The following is a 21,284-nucleotide window of genomic DNA, read 5'->3' on the forward strand; positions in this document are numbered from 1 at the left end:
AGAGTAGATCTTAAATGTTCTTACCCCTAAAATAAAATGATAATTACGTGAGGTCATAGAGACGTTAACTAACCCTATTGTGGTAATCATTTTGCAAATTATACGTGTATCAAATCATCACATGGAACACCTTAAATGAATACAACGTTATATGTCAATTATATTTCAATAAAGCTGGAAAAAAGATTTGTTGAATAAACAATCAAATAAATAAATAAATAAATAAAAGACATTGTTACAAGGGGGATAAAAACATTTAATGAGTGCCTGCTGTATGCCAGGCATGGGGCTTGGTGCTGGGTAGGTGGTATGATATATTGACATATAAAACAGTCATGGTTCTTGCCTTTTTGAAATATTCTTTTGTTGAAGACATTAAAAAAATATGAAAACAAGGAAATGGACCACTAAATATCATCATTACAATTGTGATAAGTTATGGGGCATATAAATGTATGAATTACGAAAGAATAAGATGGTAACTGTGATGACCTTCCTTTAAATGGTTCGGGAAGTCTTCTCTGAAGAGGTAATGTTTATGTGGAGACTATGTTTAAATTGAGAAGCACAGAAAAAGCTAGCACTTAGGAAACTGGAAAGAGTGTTAGGCATAGAATGGGGCCTGTGCTAATATCCCAAGGAAGGAGACAGCTGGTTAGTGTGCTCACAGAACTGGAAAAAGGCCCTAGTAACTGGAGGAGAGTGAGCTAGAAAGAAGACGCAAGATGAGGTTGAAGTCATGAGCCAGTCAGGCGGAGCTTTGCAGGCCACGCGTAGGAGTGTGGATTTTATTGTAGCCACTAGAAGAAGCCGTAAAAGAGTTTGCAAAGCAACGAATGATTTGAATTGACTTATGCCTTACGAAAATTTGATATGCAGAGAATGGATTGTAGAGGACATGAGTTGAAGCCGGGAGATGAAGAAGACTGTAATCCATGACACAACAGATACCCACTCCTCCTTCCTGGTCTGCTCAAGTTTAGCGAATGTCTCCTCCTGAAAGAGATCATGCACGATCATTTTCTCTAGAAAAATGCAGAGGGGCTGCATTACACCTGCATTATCTTTTTTTGTGTGTGTGTGTGAGGAAGATCAGCCCTGAGCTAACATCCATGCCAATCCTCCTCTATTTGCTGAGGAAGACCAGCCCTGAGCTAACATGTATTGCTGATCCTCCTTCTTTTTTTTTTTTCTTTCCCTTTTTCTCCCCAAAGCCCCAGTAGATAGTTGTATGTTATAGTTGCACATCCTGCTAGTTGCCGTGTGTGGGATGCCGCCTCAGCATGGCTGGACAAGCGGTGCATCGGTGCGCGCCCAGGATCCGAACCCAGGCCGTCAGTAGCAGAGCGTGGGACTTAACCGCTAAGCCACGGGGTGGCCCCCACCTGCATTATCTTTTAGTCAAGATTTCAACTGACAAAATATGAACTCCTTAAATGACTGGACATAAACAACGAAGATTTCTGTCAGCCTTGATATCATACTAAAATTTACCTTCTCTGCATAGACATTTGCATATTTTTTCCCAAAATTTGGTTGTGTGCTTTGGGGGCAAGTATTAATCTAATCTGTGAGTTGGAAAGCTACCATATGGAGAAATAACTTCTTCAGTATCACAGCTTATATGAGAGCTGTTTTAAATATCTTCTTCTGACTCTTATTATAAAATTCGGGATAAATAGCCAAGTTTATTAGGTATGAAATTGTGTCTGCTACAGATCTAATGTTTCTACATATTCCTATTACCTCAGATGATGAACTCACCTTTATATAAGAAGCTCTATTTTGCTCTGAAGATATTAGATAAAATTCAAAAGATGCCAAAAATATAAGCAAATGCAAGTTCTAATTTCGTTTTTGAGTTAAAAAACCATCACTAGTGCCAAACTCGACAATAATGACAAGCTAAGTCCTTATACAGAAGAAAAAAAATTCTTTAGGAAATTAAAAAGCTAATCATCTTACAACAATAAACACTTACCCACATTGTTTATACATAGTATTCTGCTTGTTAAAGAGATTTTAAGAGTCTACATTAGTGTGTAGAGTTAGTGCAGTGTTGGTGAATTAGAGTTGCTAACTACTTGAATTGCCAACTGTGCATTTTGGTAGATTTTTGCCTTGAATGCTAATGTGGTATTTTAAGTATCATTTTGATGAATTTTATTGTTACATTAGACACAGTCTGGTTTTTCCAATCAGTCACGTCCACTCCATCACTGTCAACATGCTTCATCACATGTCAACATTAAATATGACCAGAGGTAAACATTATTGAAAACTGTGCCTCTAACTGCTGTTTTACAATGGCGTAATTTTGTTTTTATTTCCTTTGATTTTATGCTGATATGGGTTTCAGCAGTATTTGCCTGCAGCCTCTTTCAACTTTTCTTTTTAATTAAAAAGCCTAATTGGGAGTAATAAAAACTTCCAATTAAGCCTTTTAAATAAAAATTGAAAGCTGAAAGTGGCTGTGGCTGCAGATAGAGGCCTGTGCTGACATTTTCATTACTGCAATACAATTTGTGTTTCCAGGTGCAACTTGAGACCTGTTGAGTTAGGAGATGTGGACTTTGAGAGAGATACTCAAACAGATCATTATTTGGTTAAACATCCATGTTTTTTTGAGGGGTGTTGTTTTCTGAGGCAGGAAGGATACTGAAAGGGAGCTGAAATCAATCATCATCCTGGAGGGTTCATTTGATAAGAATTTCAGTAAAATTGCACTTTTAACAAAAAAAAAATAAGAGATTCTAGTATTCGAATAAAAAGGTAAAATATTTTAGCTTATTTGTTATTTTCATTTAGGTATAAAATAATCTAAAAGATTTTGGCTTGCTTTATTTTCTTTCATGTCTTGCATTAGAGAAATGTACTAGAAAAAGCCTGCAATGGAGTCTAGGATTACACAATGTCTAATCGGACAGATTGGAGCATAATTTGCTGATCCTTATATACTAATTGAATAATAAAAGCCTCAAACTTTTTATACTATTTGAAATGTGTGACTTTCTGCAATTTTCTTGTTTTATATATCAAACTTTAATTCCTGTTAGCCTGTAGTATCATATATGTTTGGGGGCAGGAGGGAGGGGTATGGTTGGGAGTTGGATCAGGCAGGAGGGGTATTTTAGCTTTGCTTCATCATTGGCTCTTAGTTGATTTCATATAATTTGGAAAGGTTAAAGGAGGGAAACTTTCTATGTCTGAATGTCTCAGTTAAGTAAAATATTATTTAATTCAAATTTTTATCTTTTTAAATCTATGGTCACTATTTATGCCTATTTTTAAAATTCAGTTTTATTGTTTATTTTCTTATACATGTAGCACTTGCTGCTTACAGAAAAATTGGAATGTATTAAAAATCAAAATAATACATAATTTTACCTCAAATCACAGTTAACATATTTGGTATATTTTCGTCCAGTTTTTTTCGTTTAATGCATTCTTTCTACATACAGGCCTACACACACAGGCAAAAATAATATAACTGGGATTATATTATTATAATGTTCTATTTCTTCCTTTTTTTCACTTAACATTGTATCTAAGCATTTCCCATTTTTAAAAGACATATATGTCTATCCTAATTTATTTGACCAGTTTCCAATTTTTGGACATTTGGGATTGAAAGCCTGAATACCATAGCAGGTTAGAGCTTGAATTTTGGAGTCATGCTGTCTGGATTCAATTCTTGGTTCCAAAATCTACGAGCTATGTGATCTCAGGCAATTTCCTTTTCTGAGCTCTTTTTTCCCTCCTGCATAAAGTGCAGAAAAGCATATTATGCGTTTTAGGGATAGATATGAAGATTATATGGGTTATCTATGTAAAAGTGCTGTGGCGCATAGTAAACACTACATAAGTATTAACCGTTATTATTTCTAATTATTTTCCATTTTCAATAATCTATGCATTTCAAATAATCTAATAATATTTTTACTTGTTTAGATTTGGCAAAATTAACTCATTCTCTGTTATCTTTAGTCGTACTAGATCAGATGCTTCTAGAAAGATTTATTTAGGTCTTTGATTATTCTCAGGAAAGTTTGGGAGCTTCCTTCCTATGGGGCCACATATTTATTGTTAGCATTATTCTCAGATATTTTATATTGTTTTTGGTAGCTATTATAAATGAAATCTTTCTTCTCCATTGCACTTTTCAATATGCTTGTTATTTGTTTGCCAGTTGTTGATCTTTAGATATCTATCCACTGAAAATTTGCTATACTTTTAGTAATAATTGAAACTAAATATTACTTTAATACATAAGGGGTATCTCAGTAAAATTGTTTCCAAGCTTTTTCAAAAATTTATATTTTGATAGATTTTTTCTTTTCTTACCTGAATATTATTCTATTTAGGTTGCTGTTTTGCTTTGAGTAAATTTTGTAATTTAATATTTTTTTTGCAGAAAATTATCTATTTCACAAATTTCTTTTCAAATATCTTAACATATAATTTTGCATTTAATTCATTGGTAATTTAAAATAACAGCCCTTTTATTTATTAGCAGATCCCTTTTTCCATGTTTAATTTATTTACCTCAATCTTTTATTCCTGAGCAGATTTTCTAGAGATTTATTAACAATATTTTTTTACAGAAAATATAAGCCCTTTGATTCATTTATTGTTTTCCTTTTGTTTCAAATTTACTTTTACTCTTATTTTTTAAAACTTAATTATTTTTGTAATTTCTCCAGGTCAATGATTAGCTTATTTTTAAAAAGTTAGACAATATACTTATTATAAATTTGCCTCTGAATATATCTTTGCTTGCATTTAGTGCATTTTTTCATACATTTTTCTTTTTTTCTCATGTTTTGTATGTTCCTAAATTTTAGAAAAGTGTCTTTTTGACTCTAGTATTATGTAAATTGTGCTGTTATAATTTTCTCATCGTTTCTTCTCTTGGCTATTGAACTACTGTGGCAGTTTCCTTCATCTGTGTCTTCTTGTCACACCATGCTCCAGACTGCTGCTAGGAGTATCTTTCTAAAAGCAATATATTCTTCCCAATAAATGTTGTTTAAGGGTACAAACTTCCAAGTAGTAGATAAATAAATCCTGGAAATAGGATGCACAGCATAGTCATTATAGTCAACAATCTGCATTATAAAATTCAAAGTTGCTAAGTGACTAGATCATAATTGTTCTCACTACAAAAAAGAAATGATAATTATGTGACAGGATTAGGTGTTAGGTGTCAGACGTTAGCTAACACGATGGTGGTAATTATGTTGTGATCCATAAATATATCAAATTAACACATTGTACACCTTAAATGGACACAATGTTATATGTCAATTATATATCACTAAAAAAACAAAAGCAATACACTGTTTTCTCCGCTGACTCTCTACTTTATATGCTGTAAAGTCAACATCCTTATTAGGACCTCTTTAATTTAGCCCCAACCTTCACCTGTAATTCTCATCTGCCATTTTGTCCCCAACACCTCCTGAAAATCCTCTCACCATTTATATCGTGTGACTCCCTTTATTTGGTTACTTATGCTCTTACTCAACTTCTCTGGTCATATCCTTTGTTGTGTGTAGCATCTTCTGTGTAACTTCTCCTTTATCCTCGGTCAAATTCAGCCGTTTCTCCTGGGTGCTCTCAGAGAGTTTAGAAGCCATTCTGATATAGCACTCACCATATTCTGCAGGCATGATTTCCCTCCATGCTTGTCTCCCACAGTTGAATGTTGATAAACACACAGAACAAGTCATCTTGATTTTTATATTACTGTTACATTTAGTTGTTAAAGTACTTCTATGAATTAAATGTTATTATCTATTTTTGAAGATGAATAAATTGAGAATCTGAGAAGTTAAATCATATTTCCAAAGTCACAGAACTAGTCAATAATGTACGATATTAATTAATCCAAATTTGTATCTACTGCACTAATGTTTCACAAGCTTTGACAAAAATATCTCCTCACGGTCAAAGAAATGTAAGGGTGGAAGGCAGCATCTGAGGGCATAGCCTGAAATAGCTCAACACAAAGACATACTTATTTGAAGTGCTTTCTTTCGTATTAAGCATCATTAGTCTAGTTCTACTCTAAAATATATTCATATATGTTTCAATATAAAGCAATATTTTACTATTCTCCATTAGGATAAATAATCATCCTTTACCTAGTTTTGATACTTCATTGTAGATCCAATTCTATGCTGATCTATCACATTATGATTGTTAGGCTGAATTATAAAGAGACGAAGCCACATTTTAAATTCACAATTGATGCAATTTTTTTTACATTAATCTAGACTTCCATAAAACTACAGATACAAATAACAACAGGTTCACCCTTAAGTCACTGAAGAGGACATACCCAGAATGCTCCTAAAAAGGTGGTGTGGTGCAGTTTTAAAACTATTCTTAGTGGAAATTTCTATACACTTATCACCTGATTGAGACATCAGAACAACTTTTTATTTGGTGAACTGAAAAATTATTTGAGCTCTAGCTTTTTTTTTTTGTTCTAGGAAAAATAATGTCAAAGGGATTTTTTAATGAAAATAAGATTCTTAATTTTAGCATTAATACTGGCTCAAACAACTTATAGTGCCTGCAATCAACTCTCTTTGTCAAATTCTTCAACTTCATTTTTGCTCTAGTAATCATGTGTTTTGCAGTAAAAATATTCATAGTTTTGCATGGCAGTGTTTAAGCATTCAGTCTTGGGAGAATATTTGATTGCTACACTGGCTTTAAGAATTACTCTATTATTAAGGATATAAATGAGTTAATAACTTTGTCATTACATTTTTGTTTCCTCCAACAGAAAAAATAGTACACTTTAGCAATAAATTAGAAGCCTCTGAACACTGCCTTTGTGAATCCTAGGAAAAATCTGTGTAGTAGAACAATCCTGAGTATTCACCTCTCATGTTTTGTATATAGATGAACATTCATAGAGTATTTAAATCAGTTCTTTGCTCTCATATTTACCATCTCTACCACCTTATTGAGCACACTGAGATGATCTAGAAGCAAATTATTTGAGTTAAATTGTTCATAGTTCTTGGTATATGACATTGTAGCTGCTGGGTGTCTCATGAATTTGATCCAAGCTAACTTTCCTGTGGTTGTGACTGTCATAAATTTGACTCCATTCAAATTTGCCTATTATTTTTTCCCAGTCAATAATGTTCCTTCTTGTAAAAACCATCAGATGGATTGTTGAAAAGCTGTTTAACACTTATTTTACCGTTGATTACCTTAAAATTCTACATGTTTTTATAGACATCATCACTAGAAATAGTGTACCATGATCTACATAATTGTTTCATCATTGTGTATTCTAGCCTAACAAATGGTTTTAATATATATAGTAAGAATATTAACATGCCTGGGACATCTGATAAGTCATCAGATTGGCTATTCCTCATCTGAGATCTTTACCCGGTTTCCTCCTACTACGTGAATTCTACTTTCCAAGATAATTTTGAAGTTGACTTTGAAGGAAACTTTAAGCAACTTTACTTTATTTACTTGATTGTAATTTTCATTGTAGTACTCCAAACTCCTCTGTAACTGAACTCAGTGGGTTTGTCTCTTGGTGAGCATGGAGCCGAAAATCTCAGCCAAAGCAGAGGTAGGTGAAGAAAAGGTTTATTGCTTGCTCAAGCAAGGAGAACACCCGTGATAGCTCCCAATGCAGTGTCTCTCTGAGCTTAGGGCTGATGGAGACTTTATACACAACAGAGCAGAAGACACAAGGTTTATTTGTAACAACTGTGTAACAACTGTATTCATTTAGGGCACAGGTGTAGCAGGTAAACGTGCTATTGCATACATTGCATGATCTCAAAATGGCTGTTTGGACCCTCCTAGAGGAGGTGAATTTAAGATGCTAATAAATTTAAGGTAACTTTAGGACACTTGGGCCTGGAACGTTTTGCAGGGGTCTTGGTGCAAACATGTAAGTTTCTCCTCAAGATAGCAACATCTGCAAAATGGAGGCAGCAACCTCTGCAAAACAGAACACATAGGTTCTTCTTGTCTGAAAAACATTTGACAGACCATGTTAGTTATTGACCAGACCTTCAGTCACCCTTTCTTTGCCTGGTTCCCTGGTGGCACCTCCTCCCCTTAGCTCTTGGCAAAAGCACTCTGGTGATTTGATTTTAAAATTTCCTTGTGTTGGATTGTAAATATTATTGTAAGTTGGCCCTCTGTAGCTATGGTGCAGGGCTTTCACGTAAAAGACACAAGATTTGGGCTCATTTGACTTCCCCTGAAGTCAATAAAATCAATGCTATAAATAAGCTTGTGAAGAAATCTTGCTGGGTTTAAATTTACTATCAACTTACAAATTGTGGTTGGGTTAGGACTATCATCTCTTTTGCTGTTAAGTTCATTGATAGAGCTGTAGGGTTAAAACTAGAGAATGATTAGATCTCTCTTATTATCATGAATATCTCCAAGTTGCAACCTGCTCTCTAATGTTACTATTTCTAGTGTTGCATCTTTCTATTTGAAGATAATTAACAAAGTTATTAACCTTTGAAAAGTAAGTGGAAAATGATGCAGAAATAACCAAAATCAGAGTTTTTAGCACTTAAATATTGACAGGGGAGTAAAAGCAATAAAAAATAAAATTATATCTTGTATTTTGTAAACCCAATTTTGACCTAGGTAAATTTCATCAGAAAGTTGAACTGACTTATAGAATATTCGTGTATGTCTGTATATGTGCGTTTGTGAATTCAAACCTTTAAAAACTGTGTAACTTATAAAGTGACAAACAAACAAACAAAAAGAACATAGATTTCTACGTGTCTCCATAGACTTGCTGAGTCATCATTCAGTAAGCGCATCTTTCTCTGGTGAACCAATGGAATTAGAATAAATTATTCTCCAAGCCATAGCTCTTTCACTTTTGAATGCATCTCAAATACTGATGCTGTAGGGGTTCAGAACGAGTAACCCCAAGCTGTGCCACTCGGACATGCAGGAGTGGAGGGTTTCTGGAAGCTTATTATAATGAGAAGGCAAATATTTTCAGCTGTAGCTTCCTATGACTGCCTCCTTGGTGCAAAGGAAAACACTTTTCTAATGGGGTTCCCTGAATCTGATCTTTAGGTCCTATCTTTGCTCTCCAGATTTCATGGCACCCCAAATATTCTAAAGCACCTCCTCCTTTAAACTTCCATGGTGTGAATCTCCATTATTTTAAAGGAAACCCTATAAAGCAAATGCTCCAAAGTAGAACAAAATCCAAATACTCAACTATTTAGTCTATGTTAACTTGAGTAATATTTTCAGCAGGACAGTCTCCATTGTAGACTTCGGCACTCTGAACTCAAGGAAACTGTGCCCTAATAAATTGAAATATAGTGATATTTCATATGTTGATTTTTTTTTCCTCATGATAAGAAACGTTTGCTAGTATAATATAAGTTTTGGTAATCAAATCACATTTTAAATATGCTAGAGATGTTTGATACTTGAAGGAGTAACATGATGAATCATTTTGTAAGACAAATAGTGCGTAATCAATCTTACTGTATAGTCTTAGTTTACGTATATCATCTTAAAGTTGTCATATGTATACGATTTTCTGGCTTGTAGTTTGTCAAACACCAGGTATATGGTGCTAGTTTCAAATAAAATAAGATATCAATGCAAATTCAGAGTTTTTTCCAACTTTGTGAAATAGTGATTATTCTAAATGGATATGGGAATGTGTATGTGTGTGTGGAGGGGAGCATAGGAGACATTAGTAGACTAAATATTAACTTTCATCGATTATTCTGATTACATTGAACTCTTCTTGGGCTGTAGTCATTTATAAAGTAGCCCATAAAAGAAATAGAGGAGCACCATGCAGCTCAAATCAAGTATCCATCTTCCTTCTTTGTCCACAAACCTCCCCTTATGTGAGTTCTTGGCTTTGGGGACTGATGGGCTAGGAAAGAGTATGAAAGAATGAGAGGACATCAGTGGCTAAGAAAGAAGTATCTTTTAAAGGGAGAAGACTTTAGCTCTGCAACTGAGATGCATGAGGGTCCAGTCAAGAAGCAGCAAACTCTCTAGGCATTTCAGAGAGTTTGGTACAAGAAAATAGTCACACAGATGATGACTATCTGAGAAGCCAAACAAGAGATGGCAAGTCAGTTAATATTAGCAACAGGAAGAAATCATTACCAATGATGCCTAGGGGACAGCAGGAGGAGATGTTGTTACCAGAGCTCCCAAACCTGGGGATCTAGGTGAAAGCCAGAGCTGTGGTGAGGGCTGTCCCGTGGGAGCTGGGTCTGTGAAGGAATGAGCTGTTCTGAGTGGGCTGGAGCCATAGGGAGATGCAGTTATAGATGCCACTCTAGGCTGTGGGAAGGAGGGCACCAGTGGAAACAAGGTTGTTTCTCCCTTCCTCTCACTCTCCATTCTCCTGCATTTGCCTTCCGTTGGTCAACTCTAGGTAGAAATCAGTTGGGAAGGGTGTCTGTGTTGTTTATGGGGTTAATTCCCCCAATACGCAGAACAGAGAAACAGAAGGACAGAAAATGGATCTGAGAGTAAGCAAAAGAATGACCAGATCATGTAGTATTGAACATTTAATTTCTACTTGGAAATCAAACATCACAGAGATGCAGATGCCTTATTTGGTTACAAAAAAAAAAAAAAAGATAGTAAGAGAACATATGGGGACATGGTGCCTACTAAACTTCTCCAGAGAATGCATCTAGAAATGAGTGGGTTTAAATCCAAGTCACTGAAACAGAGTGAATCCTAGTGGAGCTGTGGAAAAAAATTTCTGAACTGGGAATGAAATGGAGATTCTAGAATTGACTCAGCAACTCTCTAGCTCTTTGTTCTTGAACAAATCTTTAGTATTTTCAGCATTAGTTAGTTTACTCTTTTTTCTTTCTTTCTTTTCTTTCTTTCTCTCTCTCTCTCTTTCTTTCCTTCCTTCCTTCTTTCTTTCTTTTCTTTCTTTCTTTTTTCTTTTCTTCCCTCCCTCCCTCCCTTTCTTTCTTTCTCTTTCTTTCTTTCTGCCTTCCTACCTTCCTGCCTTTTTCTTCTTTCTTTCTCTTTCTGTCTTTCTTTCTTGTCTTTCTTTCTGTCTTTCCCTCCCTTCTTTCCTTCCTTCCTTCATTTCTACTCCCTCCTCTCTCTTACCTTCCATTCCTTCCTTTCTTCCTCCCTTCAATGGTAAGTTTGAGGATGGGATAAGAATACTGTAGGAGAGCAGAATTTGCTACCCCAAAATGTGTCTCTTTAGCTTATTTTTAAGAACAAAAGACTCAGGAAGAAACTTTGGCCTTCCCCTTAACTACTTAAAAGAATTTCAGATAGAAGGCCTGTTCCATGTAGGAGCTATCACCACAGATATCTATAGTACAATATGAACTAGGTATAGTCAACAGGGAGGAAGCTAGCAAGGCCCATTTGATCAAAGTCCTCTCCATGTCCCATTGTCTTTACAAGGCAGGGCAAACATCTGTTTACCAATCATTTGCTTTTCTATCTCCATGTGAATTGCCTTACTCCCCTTTGAAGTCCCAAATCACTACCCCCAGCATCCTCTTTTGTCTTTAACTAAAGAGGGTATTTAAGGTGGTGGCTTTGGCCATTTTGGTGAGCTACTCAGTTTTCCTGAGTTTCTCCCAAGTATACATGTTACTAAACTTGTTTTATTTTCTCCTGTTGTTCTGTCTCATGTCAATTTAATTCTTAGACTAGCCAGAAGAACCTAGAAGTGTAGAGGAAAATTTTTTCCTCCCCTACAGTTGCGATGAGGATGGGAGACAACTTAACTGGCTGGACACAGCTTGCTCTGGAACTGCTGCAGCTGAGAGATGCTGGACCTCTGACAAGAACTGGTAAGAGGTAAAAGTTCTTACCATGTCAGTCTCCCAGATCTCTGCCTGCAGGGTCCAATGAAAGCGAGAGTGGTGGGTTTTTTCCTTTTCTAAATTTGGATTAGCAGGAGAAAATATTTGTGAAGATGATTTTTTGGACTTAGTGACTGGGAAATTTGGTAGAGTACTCTTTGGTTTTTATTGATCCTTCTCCTCCCAGAGATGGTCACCATTTTTCCTTGTCTCTGTCTTTTGTGTCATTTGTCATAGAAAGGAAAAACCATAGGGCAGGACACAGGCATAGGCCCTATAAACCTGTGGTTTCGGCCACCCCTGCAGTCTGGTCACAAACTTTGTTGTGGTTTAATATGCACATGAGGTAAAAGATATTGCTGAGGGACATCTTGAAAGCCAAGGCTGCAAAGTTGGTGGGCATGGGTAGAGCATTTAAGGGCCATTAGGGTGCTCACCACCTTGAGAAGACTCCCATGATAGGATAAGTTGGTCATGGAACAGATTAGATGGACACTAGGTCACCCACTAACCTCAAGGAAACATCTGTGGAATGAGGTACACTGTAAAAACCATACACAATCTCCAACTCCACAGCACATCCCTCTTAGGTATTAGTTTGGCACCAAGAGACCCAAAGCTTAGCTAAAGCTGTTATATGCAAATAAGAAAAAAAAACAAAAAGGATGAAGTTTTTCCTTTTGTCTTATTCTAGGTCTTGAGAGCTTGGCTTTGTGAGAATATCCTTTCTGATCTCCGCCATCCAGAGGATGCACACACCAGCATGCATCTTGGTGACCAGTTGAATTGACTGGGGTTCCGAGATGCACTGTCTTTGTCCGGCTGTGTCAGCTCTCAGTGAAGTTTGTCATAAAGGGTCCCATTCCACAAGGGACCTTTGCTGTCTCAACCTTTGTTGCTTGTTAGGGCTGGAAAAATCCCTGTGGGAGCCTGGAGAACAACACCATCCTTACCGCCTGTGCAATGAAGGTCTTTGCTTCCTTAGACTATTTTTGGGAGTGAATTTTCTGGATCTTGTGTCTTTTGGTTTCAGTTGCTATTAGGATAAACCTTGTTTGATTTTTCTCCTGTTATATGGTCTCATGTCAATTTAATTCTTAGACCAGCCAGAAAAATCTAAAAGGGTAGAGGAAAATTTCTTCCTCCCTTACAATACTCTCTGAGATTCCTTTTATGTGTAACATTTCATGCATGTTGGTTGCCAGAGTCCTGTCAGTATAATATGCCCTTTCCATAATTTTATACGTGTGCTCTTGCATTATGGTCTGACATCCAGAATATTACTCTAGCCAATAGGAGCTCTGCCTATTGGGTTTTTACCCTTGTTTTTCTTTTAGGACATGGGGCCCCCTGGAGGAAGAGTGGTAGTCTTCAATGTTCTTTAATAGTGAAATCCCTTGAAAACATCATTTCTTTATAAAAACTCAGTTTTTCTCTCTTCCTTCCCTTGGACTCCTCCTGTTCCTTCCTTCTTCTTTCCCTTTTTCCTATATGTATAAGCTATAAAAAATTTAAATAAAATGTCCTTTAAAACATTTCATGGAAGACATAATTATCAGAAAGTGAATATGCAGAAAATAACATCAGGATTTATAAACACTTTGCTACTGAAAATTTGGTTTAAAAATGTAATGATTAGGTTTAAAAGGTAGCAATATGGCTGGACTTGCTTTTCAAAAACGCAGCTGCTAATCAATAATCACATTTCCTGGAATTTCATCCTGAGGCTTTATTCTTCTAACTTATGGATTTTTATCATCAATGAAATATAAATGGTATCAGACACTGATACCATATTCCACCAAAGCCGATCAAGTACATTTTTCAGTTCATTTGGGCACCAGATACCCAAGGGAGAATGGGGTGGGGTGCCCTACTGGAAAGGTAAGAGGGATAAAGTACAAAACAGGAGTCCCTGGAGTTGAAGGAAATTTTTGTCTATTTCAAAATTTACTTTAAGGCTAGACTGTGTGGTCAGGGAAGGGAAGGTTTTAGTCTGGAGAGGAAGGTTGAAGGCAGATGTATTTGCTTTCTCCTGTCTCTTTCAACGGATTCTCTGCATGTATTGCCTCTAGATCCAGCAGATTCAAATGCTTGGATGAACTACTAAGTAGAAATAAAAATGATACTTCTCTTTTATTTCCTCTTTTTCTATGCAGTCATAATAGGTGGATTTTCATTAAACATGGGAAGATAAAAAATGGGAAATGCACTTTCCCTGAACTCTCTCAATGTTCTATAAAATGTTCAATTAACTGTACTTGCCAGTGTCCATATTTCTTTCCATACTCTCTACATTGCACAAGCTCTCTCTAGTGTCTAAGTTAACATTAAAAAAAGAGAGTCAATTTATTATTTTTTACTGAACTCAGAATAGCTGGGTGAATAAGTACTGCTATGAATCATTTCGTTTGCTTCATGACCTGTTGTTTAAACCTTTGAGGAACCATAACACAGTAGGAACTAAAACTATCTGAAAAGTCAGCTAGTAGACAATAGGAATAAAACTTGGTTTTCCCCATGCCTTTGTGCAGCATATCACCATAGCCAGCCACTGCCTTTACTCTGGGCTGTCAAACTGTGTGACAGCCAAGCAAGTAACTCCTTTTCACACATCACATAGAGAATTAATAAGACTAAAGATTACAAAGGAGAGTAAAGAGCTGGTTAAGAATCTGAGGCATTACACACAGAGAAATTTCGGTATGAATCCCATATCTGTAATGTAATAGCTGTGTGACCTGGACAAGTTATTTACTCTTTCTGAGCATTAGTCTCCTCATTTGTAAAATGGAGATAGTAATACTTACCTCACAGGTTATTGCAAGGATTGAGATACTGAATGGAAAACACCAAGAATAGTAAGTGATGCAGGGGAGAGCTTAATAGCTCAATAATGCTATTATCAATGGAAATGAAGCAAGAGCCTTTTCTGTCATTGTTATAATCAAGGGACTACTTTGCCACAGGAGAACAAAAGTTGAACAGTGATTTCTCTTTTTATCTCAGAAAATGTGAATCTAACTCTGTCAGTTCCTATTAAGGAAGGGTGTGTGTGTGTTTGTGTGTGAGTGTTGTTTGTGTGTTTGTGTGTGAGAGAGACAGAGAGAGAGAGAGAACATACTGGCACAGTGGGTGGTGATGTTCCTTCTTGGGTGTGTTTATATCAATTGCTTTAAAACATTATTTAGTGGCAACCTAGGGGAAAGAGCAATTGACCTGGAATAAGAAAACTTAGGTTGATGTCTCAGCACTGCCAAATATTGATTGTGTTAAATACTTGATTCATGTAGGTGCCCAAAAAATGTTTATTAGGTTTAACGACAAATGAGTTGTTAGTCCCTTATATTGGAGGTGGATATAATTTTAAAAAGCAAACTTGGGTCGAGTAGCTTTCCACGTCTGTGGAACAGATCGAACCTGCTAGAAATGTCACATCCTCCAAAATGTTTTCTTGGCTGACCTGGAGCCACTAACAGGGATTTCATTATTACTGAATAATTTATCGATGTCAGTGATTTTCAAACTTTTTGATCTCAGGACACTTTCACACTTTTAAAAATGACTGGGGACCCCAGAGAGCTCTGGTTTGTGTGAGTTATATCTATTGATATTGCTGTATTAAAATTTAAAAGAAAAAAATTTTAAATATTATAATAAGACCATTACATGTTAACATAACACTATCATGAAAAGAACTACATTTTCCAAGACTAAAAAAATAATAATAATAATAATGAGAACAGTGGCATCCCCACCCCCCCATTTTTGTAAATATGATTAATGTCTGGCTTCATAGAAGACAGCTAGATTCTCTTATCTGTTTCTGCATTCAGTCTGTTGAGATAACACCTATCAGGTAGCTTCTGGAAAACTCTATTATACAACTGTAAAATAATGAGAGTGAAACAAGCAATGAATATCTTGGATTTGTTATGAAATAAGTTTTGACCTCATAGGTCTCCTGAAAAGATCTCAGGGACTCTCATGGGTTCCTAGCTGACACTTTGAGAGCCACTGATATTGGTTAATCGTTGTTTCTTTCAGATGTCTTCTTTTAAATTTAAAGACTCTTGGAAAGGATACTACACTTACTTAAATTCTTAAGTTCTGAGTGAGAGAGAGGGAAAGAATGAGAATAATGTAGACTTGAAGGGAATACGGACTTGAAAAATATCAGAAATGGGGGCAATGAATCCTAATATCAATTATATTTTGCAGTTTGTACATTGGCTCCATCACTGAATAGTGGCTTAAATTTGGACAAGCTACTTAATCTTAAGTCTCAGTTTCTCCATCTATAAAAATAGGAATAATAATATTTAATTCATGGTGTTGTTGTGGTGATTAAATTGGCTAATATTTGTAAAACACTCAGCTTAATGTGTGACACATAGTAAGTGGCCCATTATTAAGCCATTATTTTTATTGTTATTTTATTCAAGATTTGACCCGCTTATAAACACATGTAAATGATCTTCTCAGGGTTACACTTTTGTGCAGAAATAAATATCTTCCTGCAGAAGATTTCCATATTTAGAATAATGTCCTTAAGTTAGAATCTTATTGGAATTACTGGCTCAATAAATATTTTTAAAGCTTTGAATTTATGTGAAGAAATTACTTTCCAAAGTGCTATATCATTATCACTCCTATCAGGAATGTAGTGTTTGATAATTTTATGTAGATTCTGGGCCCTGGGATATAGCAGTAAGCAAAATAGAAGAGCTGATCCTTATCTGTAGCAGGTAATATAATTTATTTAAATTTTTACAAATTTCATAGGTAAGAAATGAAATGTCTACTGAATACAAAGCATCAACATAAGCATAGGTGTGGTGTTTGGTGTATATGAAATTTTTCTAATGTCTCAACTAGCATTTAATAAAAGTACATTTACTATATTTTCCTGCGCTAACCCCTAGGACTAATGATTTTGTTTTGTTTTGGCTTGCAGACTTTTAAAAGCTTTTAGAGCATACTTTATCAACATATTTGTTTTCCAGACAAGAACTGACCCTTGGGCAACATATTCGAAGGGGTCTAATTTTATCCTGTTTTAAAATCTTGGTAGAGCTAAAGCAAGAATGAGGGCAGTGTAGAAGATAGAGTGCAGGCAGACTGGGGTTGAGATTCCACGATAGACCTCAGGAGACAGGTCTCAACTAGGACCGTGGGAGTAGGAGCATGCAAGAGAGCTTCAGATGGTGTTATGGGCTGAAATGTGTCCCTTCTCAAATTCACATGTTGAAGTCCTAAACCATAGTGTCTCAGAATGTGACTGTATTTGGAGATAGGGTGTTTAAAGAGGTAACCAAAATTAAATGAGGTTGGTAGGATGGGCCCTAATCCATTATGACCATGACCCATGTCTTTATAAGAAGAGATTAGGACACAGACAGACACAGAGGGAAGACTGTGAAGACACTGGAAGAAGATGGCCGTCTACAAGAATGTAGTTAAGTCCCTTACAGGGGGGAAACTCAGAGAAGAGTTTTTGCCTGCTCCCTCTGTGCTGAGCCCTGGGAGAATAGCCACTGCGGGCAAGTGCTTGCTTGCTTGCTCATTAGCAAGTGTTTCTTCGTTTGCTATTGTCTCGTGAGACTCCTGAATGCTGAGCCCTCTTGGCTATTAGAGCTCAGTGATCTGGGGGCTTGTTCCTCAGGCAGCAGCTTTAATAGTTAGGGCCCTAGATGTTTGAACAAGCCACTTCCAGGGGGATACTGGTGACTTGGTTTTATTGTTGGCATCAGCTGAAGGAAGAAGGCAGGGGAAGTCCCCACTGGCTCCTCCAGGCTCAGGGGAGATTGTAGTCAGCCCTGATGCATGCTAATTAGAAGTCAGACCTTCAGGCAGCAGCTTGTAAATTATGCAGTCAAACCTCTTCCAGGGAGAAACTGGAAGATGTGGACTTTTGCCTGCTCCCTCTGCGCTGAGCCCTGTAGGGATAGCTGCAGCCCTGCTTGCAGGCCCATTAAGGACTGCATCTTTGTTTGCTGTAGTCCTGTGGGACTTGTGAGCACAAGCCTCACTGGCTTTCCGAGCTAGGTGCTTAGGGGTCCATCTCTCAGGTGGGGCAGTTGACACTGAGGCACTAGATGTGTGGTCCAAACTCTCTCCTCTGGGAGAAGCTGGGAGTTGAGGGTTCCATCCAGATTGTATGAGGCTGTCCCCAGGGGTGGGGTGATGGCTAGAGATGATCTTAGCCTTTCCTAACCATTTTGATATGCATATTTTCTTTTTTGCCCCGTGAGTAGGAGTCCCTCAGCTAATTTCTGGTTTCTCTCAGAGGGAATTGTACATTTCCTGAGTGCATGGGAAGAGGGACATTCAGGATGTTCTTATGTCGCCATCTTGGTCCAGAGTCCAGTCAGTGTTCTTTTGAGTGAACTCTGACCTGGGTTTGTGGTTGGCCGACTGGGTGGATAATAATACTGTCAAATGTATAACTAGTAGGGCCCCTCTTTGAACCTGTAGTTGTTAGCATAAAGTGTGAACTTAATCCATTCTTTCCATAAGAATGTTTCATTAACTAGTTGTTTATAACACTTGCTCATTCTCACAAACATCAAAAATTTTACTTGGTCATTTATTTTACAAATGACCTTTAATTTGCCTATTAAAAAGTTTAAATTAACAACCAAAAGGTCTTCTTACAAGGTAACTTTTGCCCTTGTTAACTTTTTTCTGCTAAACTCTTTTTTTTGCAAGTGTTGCAAGCTGATTTGGAATAAATTTAAACTTCCTTAATTGAGTTAGGTTTTATTAAAGTTATAGAACTATGGATAATTAAGTCATGAACAATAAACTACATGAGATTTTAGTGGAAAAAAAATCAATGCATGCAAACTTGATTGTTGTTTTTCCTAGAGATACTAAATTAGACACTGCAAATGCTGCATTGTGTATACTAAATTTGGAGCTTCTCTTTTAGCTAGTCTAATTAGCAGAGAGACCATAAACAAAATTAACTTAGGTGTTGGTTTCAATGTAAAAACTTTTTTTCTTGCTTTTCTGACTTTCTGAACACTGATACCAGATTCTTAAGTTTTTTTTTTTTTTTTTAAGGAGACTGCTATTCATATCATTAGTTTCTTTTCTTTGTCAAATCAAGTTAAGTAGGAAGAAAAACACTTAATGGTGATTTGGGATTAAGCAAAGAGATAAAGGGCAAATAGTACTTTTCTGAAAAAAAGTCTTTAAGAAAGATATTTTTCTGAAATATTTGATCATTTTATACTGTTTACCCATCAGTTTATTTGTTCATGACTAAGAACTTCTTTCTTTTTGAGCTATTTTAGAAATTAAGATGGTAGAGTATCTTTATTTTTATAGGAATCACTGGAAAATGTGTAGGACATTTATTCAAAAAGGAGCATAAATCCTTTTAATAAGTAGACGTTCTCTTCTTTCTTTATTTCATGGTCTACAAATCAAGTATGCAAGATATGATGTGTGTAAAGGATAACAGAGAAATTTAGAGAATATAATCCTAAGAATATGTAACATTAGCAATGTCACTTCTTACTTAATTTCTACAATAGCTCTATAACTAGCCTCTATGATTTCTCTCTACTTGATTTCCTACTTTGAGCCCAAGTAATCAAAACAAAAATTTAAGTTATAGAATGGCACTTGCTTCATGTGAGGTGCTTTTAAACAGTGAAGCACTCCTTGGGGAGTATGTCCATAGGATACATTCAGGTGTGCTTATTAATCACACCACTGGCCCAGTTCCTTCATCTATTTTTCTGGAGTATTTAAAACTCTTATAGAGTGATCTTTTAGTATCCAAAAAAATGTATGGGAACTTAATCTTCGCTGGTTAGTGGGATAGGTATCAAGAATTTTTGTGCATCTTTGCTTCTTCATCTGCAAAATGCAGATTGTAGGACTAAATCAATGGTTTTCAAACTCAGAATAGCATGGGATAGTTGTTAAAAATATAGATTCTAGGTCTCCACTCCAAGCCTTTGAAATATGAATATCGGTGACTCGGACTTGAGACTGTATTTCTAAAATGCTTCCCTGGTGTTTCTGATTTGGAAACCATTGGCACAGGGATTATGATACTTGGACACATTCCAACTGCCCATGATGATTTTTTCTTTTTCATTTATAGTTGAATTTTTTTGTAATATCTTTCCCCTTCTTCCTCTCTTCCTTTTCCTCTCTCCTCCTCCTCATTATTTTGCATTTGGCTTGCTATTCATTCTGTTTGCTAATTTATTTTGAGCCATGAATGCAATGTTATTGTCCTGATGGTATGTGTTGTGTCTAAAGCTGTTTTACCATATTTTGGCTTCCCACATTCAAAATGACATTGCTATATTGAGTTATTATCTATTAATTTATGAGCTTAAGTTATTGAATATATCTACTTTGATCTCAGTTATTATTATTCATTGACTATGGATGACTTTTCCTTAATGAGGATTAAATGGATTTCCTGAACAGACATAGAAAAGAAAATACTAAAATGATAACAAGAATAAAACTATTGTAGTTTGGCTAACTCTGATGATAGGAAGTATTGTGATAGATAAAACATTAGATATCAGATCTACCTCTGAGTTTTACGTGTTTTAAGGGGACTATAGGATGAAAAGAAAAGAAGGCTCTGTTGCTGAAAGATAATTGAGGCCATTGATTCAGTCAACAATTATTTATGGGACACTCATTCTACATCAGGCTGTTCTGATGACACAGGGGTGAACAAAAGGGGCCAGGTCCTTGCTCATTTGGATTAGACTCATGCTGATGGGGAAACAGAGAGACAATCAAGACTCAGTCAGTAATAAGTACATACTAATATTAAAATAGATGGTGGTAAGTGTTACAAAGAAAAATTTAATGGGATGATGTGATAGAAAGTGTTTGTGTGGTCACTTTGAATTGGGAGGCTAGGAAAGGCCTCTTTGAAAAAGTAACATTGAAACATGGAATTGATTGATCAGAAGGCAACTATGCAAAGATCAGGTAGAAGAACATGCTGAGAGGAGGGGGCAGTTTATTGCAAACACCCTAAATCTACGGATGAGCTTGTTGCATGTGAGGAGCCAAAAAAAGGTCAGCGTGTCAGGAGAGAAGTAGATAATAGGTGAGAAAATTGAGAAGTGCCACAAGTGGGGATAAATCTTGTAGTAATAAGAATTACGTATGAGCCAAAATAAGAAGTTGTAAGTAGGAAGTGGCAATATTTTATTTAGTTTATATTTTTTGACTGTCATGTGAAGAATGTACTAGAAGGGGCCATAAGTAAACTTAGGAAGCCCAGTCACAAGTCTGTTGCATTGGCCAAGTAAGATATGGTTATGCCTTGGACTAGAGTGATGGTAGTAAGGACAGAGCAAAGTGCAAGGATTTGAAATATGATTTCAAGGTAGAGTAGACAAGACTTGCTCATAGATTGATAAATGTATTGAGGGA

At 36.2% G+C, this 21,284-nt stretch overlaps 2 long non-coding RNA genes across 3 annotated transcripts in view; one reads left to right on the top strand and one right to left on the bottom strand.

Moving 5' to 3' along the window:
* LOC131396591 (uncharacterized) overlaps positions 1–1,001 on the bottom strand; it is a 36,272-nt gene extending 35,271 nt beyond the window's left edge. Inside the window, exon 1 of the long non-coding RNA XR_009216589.1 lies at positions 863–1,001. This is a non-coding gene — a long non-coding RNA (uncharacterized LOC131396591). The remainder of the gene's footprint in view (positions 1–862) is intronic.
* The window catches only part of LOC131396592 (uncharacterized), a 90,564-nt gene that overhangs the window by 35,351 nt on the left and 33,929 nt on the right, over positions 1–21,284 (top strand). For both annotated transcript variants that reach the window (XR_009216590.1, XR_009216591.1), the window contains exon 3: positions 11,699–11,843. This is a non-coding gene — a long non-coding RNA (uncharacterized LOC131396592). The remainder of the gene's footprint in view (positions 1–11,698; positions 11,844–21,284) is intronic.

Source organism: Diceros bicornis, chromosome 33 (genome assembly GCF_020826845.1).
Source record: "Diceros bicornis minor isolate mBicDic1 chromosome 33, mDicBic1.mat.cur, whole genome shotgun sequence".
Lineage (NCBI taxonomy): Eukaryota > Metazoa > Chordata > Mammalia > Perissodactyla > Rhinocerotidae > Diceros > Diceros bicornis.